A 16,799-nucleotide genomic window follows, 5' to 3' on the forward strand; every position below is an offset into this window, starting at 1 on the left:
AGTACACGCTCTGAGACAGTGAATCGGGAGTGTGGTGACGTAGTTTAAAGAGCGAAAAGAGACACACCGGGCAGGCGGGAGGAGAGGTGGATGGGTCCAACATAAAGCTTTAATCCAGGAGAACGCTGTTTGTGTCTCGCGTGTTCCTGTGAGTTACGTTTCACTTTCACGTTATAGCTGTTGGTTCGTGTCCCGAGTTCACGAGTTGTTCTTTCCTAAACCTACCAATAGTGGGTTTGCTGCCTAATCCTAAAGAGACACAAAAGGGCGTGACACAGCGGTGGTATGTGACGAGTTGAGATGAGAACATGTTGCAGTACCGGGGTTGGTAGCTCCGTTTGGGGGGTGAATGTGTGTACTCGTTTGTGCTGTAGTTTTTGAGTTATTAGTTGTTTTCGTTAACCAGTGCTGTTTTCCTCTTGAGGGAGTAATATAATATATATAAAATGTAATTATTGGCTTAATGGAGAAACCCCAGACAATATTTAGACCTTGCAGCGCTCCAATTCTCCACGGAGCAAACAATGTTGATCATAAAATGTGCACGTTTAATCAGTACCAATTTATTTTACATGTACTCCATGACAACCACATTTGTATTGATTAATATGGTTTTAAATACTTCCACAAGCTGCACATAGTTGCCAATATCACAATGATATTATGTTAAGATATACCAGTAACATTGCACTCTTGTTGTGACCCAAAATAATGAATATCATGTTTGCTTGCACTGAATGTAAATAGGATCAACTTCACAAACACATGTAATCTTCATCAGGGTTGGAGGCGCCTCGTTTACGTCATCAGGATGGCCGTCTGCCCGCGGCGCTCTGGCAGAGACTGCGTGTGCTCGTCCAACTTTAAAACAATAAGACGACTGTAGGTGTCACATATTAATTCATAAACGAGTTGATAGTGCTCACGCAGCGACACAACTTTGCACATTTTCAAATGAATCTGATAACACATACATGTACGCACACGTGCCTTCACATCCACAGATCTACAGATATGCCAAACACACACACACACACATACACTAACCACGAACTGTGCAAGCACGGAGGCTCTAGTCCCGCTAATTTATTCATCATGTTCACACTCTGAAGCTCCTTCCAGGGAGAGGGAGGCAGAGGGAGGGTGAGAGAAAGATATTGACACAGAATTGGAGAAAGGAAACAAAACAAGACAGGAGTCTACAGCCGTGCAGCAGCTCTATGAGGCTCTACTAAATCACAGCGGTGATAACATGCTCACAATCCTGTTCAGCAGGTAATGTTTACCATGTGCAGCATCTTAGTTCACCATGTTAGCATGCTAACATATACTAATTAACACTAAACACAAAGTACAGGTGAGGTTGATGGGAATATCATCAGTTTTGCAGGTATTTGGTCGAAACAGCATATGAATGCCACGATAATGTGCAAGGTATTCAACGTGCAATAATAACACCTTCCTTGCTCTTGGTGTGTCATTTGTACGCCATGTAGTCTGTACTGACTGCTATGTAAACACATCTGTGTAAATATGTTACGCTCAGAGCTAGTGACTAAATAAAAAGTGAGAAAAACCACTTATGGCAGGTGCGGGGAAGTGGATGGGTCCAACAAACACACAAGTGTTTTTGTCAGTTACGTTAGTGACGTGTTTATTGTAATGTTGCGTTTTTACCGTATTTATTTGAAGCCCAACCATGATGTTTTTCCTAAACCTAACTGTGGAAGTTACCGTTGTCATAACACGCGTAATGTCCTTGTAATGTCGTGCTATTTATACGCTTTCCCGTGAGACCAGGACGAGTTTAGACAAATGGTGGCAGACGAATCATTCTGACACATTTCACTCAAAACCACAACAGTTCACATCATGGTGGAGCTAGAGGAAATGTCATCAAAGTCAATCATGAATGTCTGTATTATGTTTTGTGCCTATCTATCCAGTCAGCCCAGTTGCAGAGCAGTTCGTGAAATAGTCACAAAATTGAATGTACACGTGTGAAACCACAAGTCAAAGTAGTTTTTGTCATGTACTGTAACTTCCAAACTTAAGTTATGGCATTTCCGGTGTTATTTTAACCCAAACCACAATCTTTTCCTGGAGCGCAAATTGACACGTGCGTCATGTGTGAAAAAAACGGCAATTCATCGTACAGGTACACGAATCAAATAGATTAAACTTTGTGACTATTTCACAAACTGCCTCGAGACGGTGTTTCTCCAGTAGTTGTTAGGAGCAAAGCTATTAACCTCAATCTTGTCACAATTTCAATACTACAAAGTAGTCATTTACTTGTGTTAGCTGCCACGAGTTGCAGTGTTTCAGTGATGACTAACCTGTTTGTGTGTGAGCATCTCATCTCTGCTTCTCCTCTCTCCATCATTCCCCTCCCCAGTCTCCTCTTCCTCCCTCCAGCTTCCTCTCTGTATCTCTTTCCACAGACTGCTGCAGCACACAGCATTTATCTACTATAGGAGGCACTTTGCCACACCGCTCCAAACTGTGTGTGAAATGATTGCGTAATAGGTCTATAGAAGCACCAGTTTGAGGATTAAGGATGTTTTTTTTAACTGGCTCGCTCAATCAATCCTTCCTACTGTACCATCACGCCTTCCTGCTTCCACTCACACATCCACATGCATGGTATTTATACTCATTTGTCAGTTCATCCCTTTACATGTGTTTGACCTTCATCTATTTCATTTATCAGTTTGTCCTCTCATCCTTTTATCTCCTCATCCATCCATTAATTAACCCCTTATTATTTCAACCTCCTTCATTAATGCTTCTTTCCTGCCCGTCTACTGTATTCTGATATATAAAACCGACTCTCTCTGGTTGTGTCTTTATACTTTCACGGTTTTAGGGTGAAAGATTTCATGTCATCTCAGATAAATCCCATGCTGTTCTGGATGGAGTGTTCTTGGAAGACCCAATGACCATTTTGTCCTTTTCCGTCTCCTCAGTCTCTTTCACTATTACCCCACTCCTTCAATTCATTTTCCTCTTTCCCTTCAGCTTCCTTCTCAAATAACAGTAGACGTGAGGCACAAAGCTCAGATGTTTCCTTGCCTTAAACCTTCTTATGAGACATATATGTGGAGTGCTGAGCCATGACCCAAATGGATACACAGAGAATAGAGGATTATAGTAGAGAGAAAGCGGAGTGAAGAGGAGTGGAGAACCACGGCTTGTATTTATTCATTTTGTGCCTCCAACAGAATTGCCTAAAGCCTTTATGTTCATAACCAAATGTGTTTGTTCCAATTCTTTTTTATAAGGCCTTTTGCCATTATTCCACTGAACAGCATCACACTGGATACGATATTAATTCATTCCATCATCTTACGAGCTCATGCATACAATAGACTATAAATATACAGTATAATCGCCTGACCAGCGTGCATCTGCTGGTCGTGGGTCACTTAGGGCGCTCGCTTCGTGGAGCTTTAAATCAATTATCAAAAGAACCCTGTGGCGTTCTTTACCACGAGTAGCTATGGAGCAATGTTCTTATGAGTTGGACCCTGGTTTAGTTTGTATCATGCACAAGGATGCACATCCAATACACAATCTTTACATTGGTTTCATACTATTCCACTGATTGATAGCAGGTGGCAGTAAAGCCCGGGCTACATAGGGAACGTCAGCAGCGCGTGGCGGCTGCACAACCTGTTGTTTTTCTATTTCGGCGTCCATGTTAAAAGGTTAGAGCGGCCATCTGCGTGTCTTCTAGAGATTCTAGGTCTCGCCTATTTTTAGCGTGAGCCGCGTGTGGTACACAACAACAACAGACAGTAAAAGTGATCGTTTGACAGTATATTGTCATCATATCAGCAACATTACTACAGTTTCAATGTCTAGATATCTGTAGAATATGTCACAGACATGAAAAAATTAAAGATTTATTTTTAAATCAATACCTCCTGCTTCCGTTTAAAAATAAAAGCGCTCTAGCATTTTAAGCATATTTAGCAATATTTACAGGACAGTGTTGTAGAAAATGCAGTGACTTGCAGGACTCCATGAATGAATTAAGTACAGGGTTTTAATCGTAGATTATTAAATGAGCACACACTTCTTCACCACTCCTGGGTACCCATAGAACTCATTTTCACCCCTTTAAAATGACAGTTTTTCCTCACCAAAATTTAGTGCAAGTTTGGAGCATTATTTAACCTCCTTCGCAACAAGCTAGTATGACATGATTGGTTTCAATCAGTTTTTCTGGTTCCATATACCAGTATCTTCACTCTAGCTTTAAAGCTGAGCCTGCAAAAATCTGCTAGATCAATTGCGTTAATGTGTTAAAGAAATTAGTGGCGTTAAAACAAATTTGCGTTAACTTTGACAGCCCTAATATTTATGCCTAATTCATTATTTTTTAAACATTCAAGGGAAGTCTAAATCAAGCTAATTTCTAACTGGAACAACCCGGAGGATTTTGTATAAATCTATTATTTAAAAAAGGAAACAAGCTATCCAATTGAATTACTTCTATCAGTGGAGAAAAGAGAGGAGCTTATTAATAATAATAAAAAAAGATGACAAGAATCTTAAAGGCCCTCCTGTCACACCTGCCACATGTATTAACTGTAAACATGTGCAAGTTGTTGGATCAAGTATTCTGTTTGAAGCTTTGCTGAGGTCATTATTCAGATTTACATGTATTCTCATGTGATTGCATGTACATGCAACACTGCAATGATGTAAACACATGCTTATTTTGTTTGATGTAGAAATGGACACACACACACAAACACACTAATATTCGTACTCATGTAATGGAGAGATACATAATCATTCATGCATACAAACACAAATGCATTACTTAATACGATTTGTAGTATTTTTGACACAAACATGTACCAGTTTGTTTTCATGTCACGGTCACACACCCACACACACACTTCCATACATACTCAGAATGCCGAGCATTGACACAAACATGCCACCCTTTGGTATAATGAACAAGCACTCGTACATCCATCTGATGAATTCATAATCAGTACAGTTTGTAATACTGCTGGAGTTGATTTGGCTCCAACATACTGGACAGCGTGTTCGAGTGATAAATATTCAGCTCTTTCTCTGACTCCTGTGATAAAAAGATTTTTTGGCACCGTACATTGTGTACTTCAACCCAGTGAATCACCTTCAGATTTTAGCTTGCAAATATCTCCTCTTCCCAAGTTATTTCACTTTTATGACCGATGCTCCTGCAGTGAGAAAAACCTGCCTTTTGTGGAAGGCAAGAACATCAAAATAGTGGTAGTAGTAGGGATAGAAAATGTAATAAGACTGGACTGTGTAGCTATAATGCAGCAGGAGGACTGGTGCTCTTATATGGGATTATTTGGATGTATCCTTATGCTAATGCTTGATTTGAGTAAGAAAAATTTGAATCAGAAGTAGGATTCTCTTAATTTTCTCTAATTAATTTTTACAAACAAGTTTTAAGAGAGAAATATAAAACACTTTGTGAATGAGGCCCACTATGTTCTGGTCCAGCAACAGAAATGTGGCAACACATGTGACACTAGTAGTGATTCCATCCAAATGTAGCGCAAATTTGAATCAAATTTCGAGAAAATCTTGCAAGGGTTGGCAAGTATGCACACTCACCATGTTGACATGTTCTTCATCAGTCATTTACTGGCTGATTGGAGCTTCTTACAGCACACTGCGTGACAGATTGATGCAAAGAATAAAAACAAATGTGTTGTTGTTAAGAAGAAAAAGAGAAACCCAAGCATACAGTACATGTATATTGCTCTCATGATGTGAGCAGATATCTGAGTTTATCTGAGTATTCTGGCTTCAGTTGTATGTGTTAAACTTTTCTCATATTAATTTAAATCAGACCTTCCTCCCTCTGAATCTGCAGAGAGGAGTGACCTTGAATTCCACTTGATTGTACTCACTAATCTTCTGCCGTCACCTCTTGTTGCCTCTGAGCATCCCGCTGTTGGTTGTGTGTGTGTGTTTGTTTCCTGGATAAATAGAATACCACAAAGAGTGTGTTTGTGTGTGTTTGAATTAGTGACATTTAGAGAAAAGAGTAAGAAGGTGAAACACACAGAGAGAGAGAAAGGTGACCCACTCAGCACCATGGTAACAGTTACCGTGACAGCCGGAGGGATAGGATAGAAACTATGAGATTCCTGAAAGGATTGGAGAAACCCTCCCTCTGGTTATCGTTCTCTCTCTTTCTCCATGTTTCTCCCTCCAGGGGAGCAAACCTCAGATTGCCGAACCCACCCTCCCCCCCTCCCTTAGGAGCTCCCGCTAATGGGTAGTTGCCAAGGTCACCAGTGCTCCCATCCAATCAGGATACTTCCGTGTATCTCCTTCTTCCTGCTTCTTAGTCATTTGACCTCCATGTTGCTCAGGGCAGCCAGCTCACAGCGGCTGTTGTGATCTCTCCAGTGACATGAAAGTCAGGTCACGAATTGAAATTGGCCGTTAGTGATACTTGAAGTCATGGAGTTGATCCCTGGGTGCTGCTGGCATCTATCTACGCACCACAAACAAAGGTTGGAAACACACACATAAGAAAAGGCAGTGGAACAACATTAAACCACACCAAACGTTTAGATTTCCTTTCAGCGTACATATTAGTTGTGATTATATGTATTTAAAACTCAAAATATTCACTTGACAAGCAGATCTGCACATCTACTTTGTATTGTTATCACGGTGTCAGCTATGTTGACATCAACATGTCAGATAAGTATAGTGCATTCAATTGTCAAAGGTCAATATCCGACCTAACAGAGTCAGGACTCCATTGATGGAATTCAAATGTCACATTAAGCCGATGCATACAAATAGCTTTGGACAACAATAACTCAGAACACAGACAGAACCTTATAATTCCAAGGTGGCAAATTGAGGAGTGATACACAACAAGAAAGTATATTTTTTGGCATTGTTGGCCTTTTATTAGACAGCTGACAGTAGAAGGATGGCAGGAAAGGAGGGGAGAGAGAGATGGGACAAAGATCTCCGGCCTGACATGAACACAGGATGTGGTTGATCAACCCGGTCCCACAGGAAGGCGTATGAATACCACGGTGTTACACGGACATTCTGCGTATCACAAGAATGCATTTTAGCCACTTCTTGTGTCATTTGTACGCAATCCAAACGTCAAAAAGTTGGGTTCAGGCAAGAAAACCACTTAGTTAGGGGAAGGGAAAACGTCATGGTTGAGCTAAAATAGTAAAATATCTAACGTCACTAACGTAACTTACAAAACAAAACACCGGTCAAAAATAGTCTCAAACACGAGTCTCATGTATGCGCGGATGCGTTTACATTGAAGTCAGTACAGGATACATGGCGTATAAATGATACACGGAAATCAAGAAAGTCGTACTTGTGGCACGCTGAATGCCTTGCACATTATCGTGGCATTTATACGCCTTTTCATGTGAACGGCTCGGTACACTTGAGGCCATAAGGGCGTCACATTAAGAATGTTATATACACTAACCTTTGCACTTTTATATATTTGCACTGGGCTGTTGCTCTAGGTGCTTAAGGGCATATACAGTTCCAGGTATTCCCATCTCCAGTATCTGTCCTCTGGGACCCGAGGGTTCAACCTTGTAATGTATTTCTTGATTGGATAAGAACAGGTATTGTATTGGCGTTTCTCATTGGATTCCAGGGGTCAAAGGCTGTCTAACGACCTGTCGTCTTCAATATGACTGGTCGATGTTGCAGAATTCCTAAAGGCCGGGTTGTCCGACAGCATGTCAAGGTGCTCTTCAAACGAGTGTTAAGGACCCAACGAACATGGACCGACATACCAACGAGCCCACTGAGGGACACTGCAACATAAAAAGACAACAAATTGGAGAGCAGGGTTGGAAAACTCTTGAAAACTGAAATGTTTAAATTCTAATAGAAGTGTGAACCTTGCTCATAGCATAGCACCATCATTGCCAGAAGCCTATAAAGTGTGTCTTCCCTATACACATCATGCTAAAGATATATGCATTTATGCCGGTCTGTATAAAAATGTGAGCCAACTGTCACCGGCAGTAACAAAGGAAGAAAATTGATCTGTCCTTATGGATCGAACGAGAGCAGGCATCTGCCGTGCCAGAGGTTTAAATCTGCTTCATAACATCCCTTTGTCTCTCATTTTCCTTCCCTCCTGCGCTGTTTACACGCCAATAAAGCAAAACCATCATAAAAAAACAAAAAACAAATAAAGAGCAGAGAATAGAGACCATTAATTTGCCCGCTGTAATGTCTCTGTTGATTACACTCATGTTTCTCCTCCAACCTAACCGGGTGGATAGTCTTTTACACATGAGCGCTTTAATTTAATTGCATTATTTCAGCATCCCTATTATGCTGTTGTATTAGCGGAGTATGATTGTACTCATTCATTTTCCTGCTTCTTGTTCCCAAGAGGGAAAGTACAAGCTTGACCTTGAGAGGGCGCGCTGTGGTTCAGCAGATTAGGGCGTGCTGCCTGTACTCCGTTGTGGTTACACACCACCTCTTCTTTCCTAACAAATCAATCACAAGTCCTGGCTTTGGCTTGTGTTCCAACACTGCAGTGACAGCTTCCTCTTATGTTACTGGAATTTGATTGGTGCAATATCTGTGTTGCCGGGCACTATAGAATAGTTTTCTCTTAACAGCGTAACAGTTAGTTAAGCTGATGAAGGCCATCATTTGTGATTTCAGCGCTCTCTGTCAGCAGTCCAGCCGTCCAATCAGGGAGAAGCAATCAAGAGCACCTGTGATAAATAGTTGGCCAGATTGTCAGTCATGGATTCCTGCTGAACAGCATGCCACGTCACTCTAGTTGTTGTGTTCAACCTAACTACATGTTAAAGCCTTGTTAAGGGCTTGTTGAGGGCATTTTGTTAATTACCTGGAGAATGGGCCAGGTATATAGTTTCAGGGACTGATTAGAAATGATTCTGTCGACAAACACTGGGAGCAGGGATGCCGTTTTACTGTTTCAGTTTTTAAAGGTAATTAGTGAGGTTTTAGTTGTATTTTGGTTTACTTTAGATAAATTAGAAATAGCTCTAATTTAAAGAGTCCTTTTTTTGTCATTATTTGATTCAAACAGCATCCACCGGCCCTTTCATTTTCCTTTGTAGTTTGTTTCCTTGTTCATTTATTAACAAGTAACTTAAATTCTGCTGCTGTGGTAGCTAACCTAACCTGACCAAGTAGATTTGTTGCTTAAGTAAACCTAAAATCAAAGTAAACCTACGTTGGAAGTTTATTTTGAAAATAGACTGTATGCATGTACAGCACAGTCTCACGGCAGTTTGTGAAATAGTCACAAAATTTAATCTATTTGATTCTTGTATATACAGTAGACACAAATTTCCCGGGTTTTTTTTACGCTCAGCACGACTTTCATCAACACAACAAGAACTGTCAATTTCCATTACAGTCTTTTCAAAATAAAAATACTTAGTTAGGTTAAGGAAAAGATCAGATTTTGGGGTGAAATTACACCCGAAGTGCCTAAACTTAAGAACGGAAGTTCCGTGACAATAACAACTAATTTAGCTTTACAAAAAGATCGTGGTTTAAATTAGAATAACTCTTTAAGTGCCGTAACTTAAGTACGGAAGTTAGGTGCCAAATAAATCAACTCACACGAGACACGAACACCGGTCTCGTGTAGTATTGTGTTTTTTACCCACCCATCCATTCCCTATGTGGCGTGCATGCCACACTTCTCTCTTTCTCCTTCTGACCTTTTGATGACCGCCTCATTATCATCGTATTGAGCCATTAATGCTATTGTTGAGAAAATGAGCCTGACCTCCTGACTGCCAACTTTAGATAATCATCAAACAAAACATTATGCATCATATTATTGTTTAGCACAGCTTTTATTGTGTAGGAATGAACTCATTCTATGAAGGTCAGGCTGCAGAGGGAAAACCAACACACACAGTTCTCTCTCAACTGTATCATCACTGAAAAATACATCTAGTCACAGTTATCAGGCTCTAACCACCGAAGAAGAGGAATCATCATCCGTAGAAAGTCACAGTGAAACCGTGTTAGCTGATAAACATAATCCTTGTCTTCTGCATTTATTGAGCCTATTTGTAGCCTATGCGTGAAAGAGAGAGAGAGAGAGAGAGAGATTTGATATCTGACATAGTAAATGGAGTGAATGGAGCAACAAATTAAGCCAACTTACCAATTATCTTCTGTCTCATTGGGGCAGGAAACACACTTATACTGTAGCACTCTCATCTTCATTAGTGAGGAAAGAAAAAAGGTAAACAGCTGCAAAAGTATAACACACACTCAGAAACAAGCAACATATCAACACACACACACACACTTAGTGTATGTGTTTACTACAGAACAGACCTGAAAAGTAGAAGAAACAACTGGTGGTATTACCTGAAATGCAAATGGTCGGATCTGTCCAGCATCTTTAATATTCTGAGATTGGAGGTTTTTAAGAGACTGGAGCAACATAGTTTGTTTCATATATGGCGACAGGGTGTTGAAATGGGCCGAGGACGAGAGGATCACACAGATCCAAAACAAAAACAGACGTTACGGACTGGAATGGACATTTCTAAGGAGAACATGCTGGCTGTAGCATTGTTGTCGGAGAAGCCAGTATTTCAATTTAGCATGTTTCCTTAATCTCTGATGACATATCGATACGAAATGATACGATACGATACGATACGATACGATACAATACGATACAACTTTATTGTCAGTTTGCACTGAAATTCATTTTGCATCCATGGGCAGCTCAGTTTGAGAAAAAGTACACATCCAATAGACAAACTGTTACCATAAACAGACAGACAATAAGACCCATCAGAGAAAAGAACAAAACACATCACCATTATTCATACATAACCCATTACAAAAATTACCATCTGTCCTCTGGATTTACATGTCTTTAGCAGCACATTAATTATTATTTAGCATTTAGCAACAAGATGGACTGATGGACAAAAGCGTTCTTTAGCCTGATGCGGTTAAATGGAGGGACTCTGAATCGCCTCTTTGAGAGCAGAAGTTGATATTCCCCATTTAAAACATGTAAGGGATCAGAAGAGATGCTGTATACTGCTTTTTCGTAAGGGAATAACCACATCAGCTGCACAAATATTGAGTAAAGTGTATTAGTACGCACATGTGTCTCTGAGCAGGCTGCGCTTGAGCAAGTCAATTAAACTGCAGGTTCATTTCCATTGTTTTCTTGTCTGTCTTGTCTCTGTCTGCATCTCCTTTTAGCAAAACATCCTCCTGTAGTTACAATAATTGTTGAGGTGATTAAACTCCAATTATAAACACATTACATATCACAAAGACACCTTTATATAAATAAATGTTTGACTAATTGAACTTCTTACCAGAAGACGGCGGACTGCTCAGACACAGCGTGCAGACGGAGGCGGCTGTTCATTAGAGATGTGAGAAATAGATGAGAAGGTGGCATGAAGAGCATCTTAATCAATGATTCATTCTCATGAGCATTTATGACAGATTCTCGTTTGTGTAATTAGTTCATGCTGAATGAACAATGAATGATATTTGCATTTCTGGAAGTATTTATTTGTTTATTTAGATCATTTCTAAACTCTCCCTCCACTTTGTTCTGTGCTGACTGACGAACGGCGTTCTTGTAGTTTGAAAAGCATTTTGTCACATTTCCTTTTTTTTTTTATTCGCTGTTTGAAACTCTCACTGCAGCTTGTGTTGTGTCCTGACACTGTTTTGATTAGCAGGTGTTTTGATTAACATGCTATGTAATTATGAGTATTCACACATTACCAACAGTGTTCTGTTCTTTTGATTGATGTGTTGTTGATTGTGAAGGTCCAGCGTCATCTTATTACAATTTTACATTTGGTACAATGCACTCATTATTTTAGCTTTTGTACTTTTAAAGCTGCAGTGGGTAGAAATGGAGCAAATATGATTAAAAAAAGTTATTTTTATAAAATGGTCACTATATTCTGACAGTAGTGCATGAGACACTGAAAAAAATCATGTGCCTCTGTGTCCTCCGGTGCTCCTAATGGCATCTGCAAGATTTCACAGACCGGAGGAAAACAACCAATCAGAGCTGATCTGGAGTCTGACGTCTCTGAGCAGCTGTCAATCACTTGCGAACTCCAACCAAACGGTGAAACTAGGCAGCGCTGATCAAATATGAATCAATATTATGTTACTGTAATGACTATTTCTCTCCTCAAATGTTTTCAGAAACATCTTGTAGTGCACCATTTAGCTGTAAAATGATAAAGTTTGTGATCTGGCAGCCATGTTAAGATCAGTTGAGGAAATACCAAGCACCGCCCACCAGCCGGAGAACAGCCAATAGGAACGCTTTCTCTCTCTGAACTGACCTGTGATTGGTCAAAGTCTCCCGTCATGGGCTAGATTTTCTAAAGCCTGAAAACAGAGCCATGAGGAGGTGCAGAAGTCTAGTTTTCTCTCAGAACACTTGAATTACAACATGCTGAAACGTTATTATGGAATTTTTGCCCAATGATGCCAAAAAAAATCTGCCTACTGAAGCTTTAAATGCACATTGGGAGGAGAGAGAAGAAGGAGATGTTTAATTCAAGGTCAAAGTTAATATTTTGGTAATCATTTTCATACCGTATCGTAGTGATAGAGTACATATGAAGTGTGGCCTGTGGAAGACTTCCCTCTATGTTATATGTGACCTATATCTAATGGCAAATCTGATCCTCACTTAGGAAAGGGCACTACATACATATCTGTTTCTGGATAATGAGGAAATCAAACACACACACACACACACACACACACACACACACACACTAACACAAGCACACTTTTAACAGACACACATGCATATACTGTACAGCCGACTGTCTCTGCTGGTGATAATGAGCTACACCATCCCTCTGTCATGTTGAGTTATATCTCTCGTCACCACACCAGTCCAGTCCTACACTCCCACTGTTTGTGTGTGTGTGTGTGTGTGTGTCAGAGAGAGCTTTTACTCTCTCCTCAAACTGTATTCATCCACCTGTTTCTCCAGACAGAACATGTCTGCTTTAATAAGCCTCCTTTAAAATCTATACGTCTCATGGAACTGCATTTTATTGGACACCAAGCCAACATATTTCTGATCCAGGATATATAGATGATATATAACTGATTATTAGCCTACAATATTATTTAAGAATTTCTTCGAACTTCTGTGTTGTTGCTGTGGAGAAGCGGCCAGCCTCCCACGCAGCATGAAACATCTCCTTCATTCTTGTTTGGCAGGGGAAAAAAGTGATTCAGTCCTTCTCTGAAAAGTTCAACCTTCCAGAGCTTTTAAAAGCACTCTGCTCGGCTCAAACCGCTGCCTCATGGTGCTCCGCTTATTTAAGAGCACCTGCCTTTTCTGTGCCTTGTGTGGTGGAAAAATAATTGTATGCATGAAGAGAGATGGACTGTGCTGAACAATAAAGAAAGGGCAAAGGGAATTCAAATCTGATATTAAAGGGAAGGAAAAGAAAAATTATTGGCAGCTAATAGCAGGATTTTAAACTACAATGTGCAGCTCCGGTGTCCTCCGAGCTGGACGCATAACATCGGTCTGTATGTGTATAATTATCATGTTATTGTGCACAAATATGTCGAAGATTTGAATGTTTGAAGGTCTTACATTTGAAGGCTCCTCAGAAGAAACAAGACAAGGGGAAGTGGGCAGAAAGGAAAATTGAAAGATAGCGTCATTCTCCTATTCAGCAACCACTTAATCACTGCTGTAATAGAGGGTAATTACAGAAGCTTACAGACGTACATGTAAACTCTACATGCTGACAATTATAGAGAAAAGAAGAGAGGGTGATAGAGGGCAGAGAGGAAATGAAAGGAAAAATTATGCAGTTTAGAAAATGAGAAAATATGACAGTAGGAATACAGGATAAGGGAGCGAGGAAATAACACGGGAGAATCAGACATTTTGCAGATAAGGGACATTAATTGAATTAAATTTGCCCTTACCATTCAATGTTTTTTTGACAAGAATAGAAATGTGTGAAGGCTGGCAGTATAATTCAAATAAAAGCAAACCTGGCATGTTAATGATGGCTTAGCATCAAAAATGAAACACTGCTTCTGGCTTCAATCAGTGCATTGTGAGCAGGCTGGGGATCTACATATTCCAGAAATTCATAGCTGATCATTCACTGAGCAGGTCAGGTGTTCAGCATGATGGCGATCTACCCCAATAAGAAGAGAACCACCATCATAGGACTGAAAGCCCAGAGTTAACCCTAGAGTTACCTTTGCATGTTCAAAACCAGTTCAACACTCCAAATGTAACGTTAGTCATACTCCAGACCTACAGTATGTTCAGTCTGTCTATCTCACACTGACTGACTGATTAAACGGCATCTGAAAAAATACGTTTTTGACTTCCTGAAGCTGAACAATCACACCAACATTACATGATGATTAGCCAGGTATGCAGGAGTGATAAAGATGGTTTCAACTTCTCTTTCAATCCACTTTTGTATTTTTTTTTTTTATCCTGTCAGGCTGTTTGACTGACTTAAAGACTGTCAGGCTCTCTGCTGGCCTGGCTGGCAGACTCGTTTATATTCTACCTGCCAATTTCTTCTTCTTGCCTGTCTGCCTACCTACCATCTGCCTCCCTCACAGCTTTCTATTGAGGGAAAAAGAAGAAATAACACCAGAAACAAATACTGTAAAGATGCCTTCTTCTGCAACAATCAGTAAGAAGCATGCATACTTTATTTCCACCTGTAGCTCATCATTCTTTCACATTCTGGCACAATACCATTGGTGGTGTTCAAAATGTCAGACTACAAAAAAAAAAATACTTGTCAAAAAAGTTGACAAATAGTGCGTGCTTCTTTTGGCACTCGGTGCTATTGCAATTTTGAATTTGGAGCGAGACAAAACATTGCTGTGGAAAACAAAGTTTGGTTGAGGACAGGGCAAACTGGATTATGTGAGTTGACAGATATATTATAGTGGCAGACTGAGCTCTGCAGAAAAATGACAGCACTGGTGTTTGCTTTGTTGAAATAGATTTCGGTAAACAACAGGTTTACTTTCACTGCCAGAACAAGGAAGAAGTTTGGTGTTATTGTAGCAGAGTGGGGTTTGGATTTCAAGGTGGCGGATGGGTGTACAACGTGTGTTTAACTTCTACTATGGAGACTGTTGTTCATGTGCTGTCTCCCGACCACCAGCAGCCATCACTGGTGTCCAAACATGGGGTGGCCCCTCTTGGTGGTGGCAGGGGAAAGAAGAAACCCCAATAACTTTTTCCTGCGTCCGAATTCCTCCCATTTTGCACGCTTCCAACCCAGTTGCCAGAAAAAAATGTTGGCATCGGACGTTTCTGCAAACCCATGGATACGCTGAATGGCGAAACCCAAGGTATGTTTCATATCAGCCTCGAATAACGCTTGCAGAAACACACAATGACACGTGGTTTATGTTGTGAAACGATTGGTTATGGTTAGGCAACAAAAGTACTTTGTTACTTTGTAGAAAAAAGATCATGGATTGTGTGCAGATTATAATGTAACAACATAACAGCATAACGTAACGTAACGTAACGTAACGTAACGTAACAATGCAACAAAACAACTATAGTTAGTTTTAGGAAAGAAATGCATGGTTAAGCTTAAGACTACTAAATTTGTACAGTGAAAAATGCAGGGAATGTTGTGAACACGGGACACGAACAAACAGCTGATTGTAATGTGGTGCACGGGACATGAACAACGGTCTCCTGGATGAAAGCCTCGTGTTTGTTGGACCAATCCACTTCACCTCTTTTCGCTATTTAAACTACGTCACTTGCTCTGGCCGATTGCAAAAACGTCACCTGTTTGCAGAAATGTCCAATACCAACATTTTTTGCTGGCGACTGGGCTGACGCTTGAGATGCTCCAACTCCAGTGTTGTGGAGGAACTTCTGTTTTAGAATGAACAACTTATTTTTTTATATCAGTATGAAGACGTTTAGGTTTAGACAGACAGCCTCCTGACCTACTGCTGCACTGTGTGGTTTGCTAGCTGCACAGTAGAGGACAGGAAGGACTTGCAGCGGGTGGTGAGGATGGCAGAAAAAGTGATCACATTATCCCCCCTCAGTGACATAATATACGCTGGCCGGCTCCGCAAGAAAGCCAGCTGTATTCTTAAGGACCCCACCAACCCTGGACATGGACTGTTTACTCCCCTTCCCTCAGGAAGGAGATACAGGACATTAAAACACACACAGACTACGAATAGCTTTTACCCACAGGCAGTCAAGTGTGTTGAACCCCCCCCGAAGACTGAGGACAGTAGCTGCTGAACCATAATAATAGCATCTGCTCTTTATGATCTATTTATCTATTTATTTGTCTATATTTTGATTTGAATGTTTTTATGTTTTTACTTGATTTTACTGCCAACAGCTGCTAAACTGTTTTTCGCTGTTTTTCCATGACAATAAAGTCTCTATCTATCTATTTCATTAGTTGAGTTAATTTCCAGAGAGAATTCAGAAAGTTAAAGATTTATGGCCTCTAAGCTGAACCCCAACTCTCTCTTCCCTAATATCTCCTTCTATTTACTCTAATACTTAATCATTTTGAAGTAAGAATAATCCCATTCATCTCTTTTCATAGTTCTTATTTCTCTAATTTCATTCCCAGCATGATCATTTTGAGATCACAGTAATATCGTCAAGATGTTCTGAAATCTCACCCCTGACTTAATATTTGTTTGCTTGTAATGTTGGTGACCTATAGAAGTGAGGTTAT

General features: G+C 40.3%; 1 long non-coding RNA gene across 1 annotated transcript; it reads right to left on the reverse strand.

Moving 5' to 3' along the window:
* Positions 1–630: 630 nt before the first annotated feature.
* LOC119495590 lies at positions 631–5,983 on the reverse strand. The gene is made up of 3 exons (XR_005208525.1): positions 5,928–5,983; positions 5,629–5,686; positions 631–861 (listed from the first exon to the last, which is right to left on the reverse strand). It is a non-coding gene; the product is annotated as an uncharacterized LOC119495590 (long non-coding RNA).
* Positions 5,984–16,799: the final 10,816 nt, after the last annotated feature.

This window comes from Sebastes umbrosus, chromosome 10 (genome assembly GCF_015220745.1).
Source record: "Sebastes umbrosus isolate fSebUmb1 chromosome 10, fSebUmb1.pri, whole genome shotgun sequence".
In the NCBI taxonomy this organism is placed as follows: domain Eukaryota; kingdom Metazoa; phylum Chordata; class Actinopteri; order Perciformes; family Sebastidae; genus Sebastes; species Sebastes umbrosus.